Raw genomic sequence first — 2,462 nt, forward strand, 5'->3', positions numbered from 1 at the left:
CCTCCAGGGTTGCCACGGTTCGGTGGCTTGGAGAAGGTGCCACGACCACGATCACCGCCGCCACCTTGCATGTTGTTGAAGTTGCGGCCGCAGTCACCGCGGTCACCACCGCCGCCACTGTTGCTGTTTTTGTTGTTGTTGAAGCGTCACGTGTCCCCGCGTTTGCCGACGACTGAGAGGACTTGCCATGCAAATTCATGCGAGTCTCGAAGCTCAGGAGCTGCGAGTACAGCTCCGGGACCCCGACAGGCTCAACCCTAGAGCACATGGCAGATACCACGGGGTCGAACTCCTCGTCGAGTCCAGCGAGGATGTGAGAGACAACATCCTCCTCATCCACCTTCTTCCCTGAAGTAGCTAATTCATCACAAAGGGTTCGGACCTTACCAACATATTCAGTGATAGTCTTGTTTCCCTTCTGGAGGTTTGCCAACGCGATTCTGACGTTGACGGTCTGCGCACGGGTATGCGATGCAAGCATCCCGTGCACCGTGTTCCACAGCTCTTCTGCGGTGTGGCACGTCGCCACCTGGATGGCCATCTCGCGGGGCAGCATGGTCAACAGGTAAGAGAACACCTGCTGATCCCGTGCATACCACGCGCCGAACGCCGGGTTGGGCGCCATGGACTTGGTCTTGCCGTCGTCGCTGGTGACCTCAATGGTCATTGGGGGCACCACCTGCTCGACGTTGAGGAAGTTCGCCATCTGCGCTCCCTGGATGGCCGAGATGACGGTGGTGCGCCATAGCGCTTCCTTCCCTCTCGTAAGCTTCTCTGTTGTGATGTGTGCAAACGGAGATGAGGGGAAGGAGTTCCCCGAAGAGCTTGCCATGGATGAATTCGAGGTAGGCTCTGATACCATGAAAGAAGAAAGGGTTTAAGCGTATGCACCTTTGGCAGGGATGCGTGCGTTTCAATATAGAGGAAAGATAACAAGATCGACAGGTTGTTTCTAGTCTTGACCTCTACTCCAAGCTATACAAGAGATAAGATCAACTAGCCTAACAACCTGCCGGGTATACACAACTATACGCACGCAACACACCCATCATGACAAGTGTCACGTTACATCATCGTGACAAGTGTCAAGTTATATACAAGCCTACTCTTTAACATTGTGCAATCACACCGCCATACGTCGTGATGGTGTTTGAAATGGTCTAGTACCGATGGAGTAGTGATTTCGCATTGCGATCATGGATCACATCTAAATTGTAGGGTGCGTAGTGCGTGTGCTCACGAAATCAAGATTGCACATGTTGCCAAAATATCGTGCCCTTTTGCTTCATACCTACAAACCCCGCACTTGTGGACCACCACGCGTCGCACAACAATGCATCCTCCCTCGCCGAGTACCCCATCATCGTGCTTGCTTCATGTTCAACAAGAAGGCCAATAAAATTCTCAATGCTATTTTGACAAAACACTTGTCGGCATGGTGTCCGCCATGGACGCAACTGACTAGGGGCGGACAATACCTAAGCGGTGGCTGGATACGAGGGCGCAACGACGGCGAAACACAGGACTCCTGGTAGAGCACCGGCGTTCTGGCAAGAACTAGGCGGTGGTTACAGTGGTGCAGAGATGGTGACGGTCTTGGTGGGGTGCATATACAGGGAAGCAACGAGGTGGGGATAAGCTCTTAGGCCAACTCCACCGCGCGACCCCATCCAGTCCGCGCGCGTCCGTTTGGGGTAAAACGGACGAACCAGATGGCCCAGCGCGCGTGCGCAAACAGACTTTTGTCCGTTTTCTGTCCGCTTTCGACCCATCCCCGGCACAAGTTTGTGCCACTTTTGGGGTGAAACGGACAACACGCGGACGCGTGGGCCGTCTGCGCGTGTCTTCCCCTGGCCCGCCCGTCGGTGGCACAGCGGTGCCTTTTTCTATCCGCTCCCCTCCCTCCCTCCGGCCGCACGCCCTCCACTCTTCTACACTCTTCCCCACTCTTCCCTCGTCGTCGTCGCCGCCGCCATTAGTTGTGCAACTCGGACGCGCACTCGCCCAGCCCCTTCCCCTCGGCACCCCCGAGCTACCCAACCACGGCCACCTGATTTGCGCACCCGCCGGCCGGATTTGGGGCGGATCCGGTCGGTCTTGAGCTCACCCAGCTGTGGGAGGCCGCGCCGCGCCATGGACTGGACAGGCACCGGGCCGGAAGGCCCTGGCAGGGCCGCAAGGCCACATGCAGGCAGTGGCTCCTCCTCTAGCCGCTCGGATCTATACCGTCGGTGGTCCGCCGGCAGATACACGAATGGCGGTCGGCCGGGCTCGGTGCTAGCCCAAAAGCTCGTCGGCGCACCGTTGCCACTCATTAAGTGCGACCACAGCCCAAAGAAGGTCGTGCGCCGCGTGTCTACAACGCCGGAACATCCCGGATGGGTGTTCATCAAGTGCTTAAACGATGGGGTATGTGCTCTTTTTAGCTTCGGTTTGTGCTCTAGATTTGACTAGTTGTGCTA

At 56.8% G+C, this 2,462-nt stretch overlaps 1 pseudogene; it reads right to left on the bottom strand.

The window, feature by feature from the left end:
* Positions 1–204: 204 nt before the first annotated feature.
* Positions 205–343, bottom strand: LOC123126389 (uncharacterized; annotated as a pseudogene).
* Between the last annotated feature and the right edge of the window lie 2,119 nt (positions 344–2,462).

The sequence above is a fragment of the Triticum aestivum genome, chromosome 5D, assembly GCF_018294505.1.
Source record: "Triticum aestivum cultivar Chinese Spring chromosome 5D, IWGSC CS RefSeq v2.1, whole genome shotgun sequence".
Classification (NCBI taxonomy): Eukaryota; Viridiplantae; Streptophyta; class Magnoliopsida; order Poales; family Poaceae; genus Triticum; species Triticum aestivum.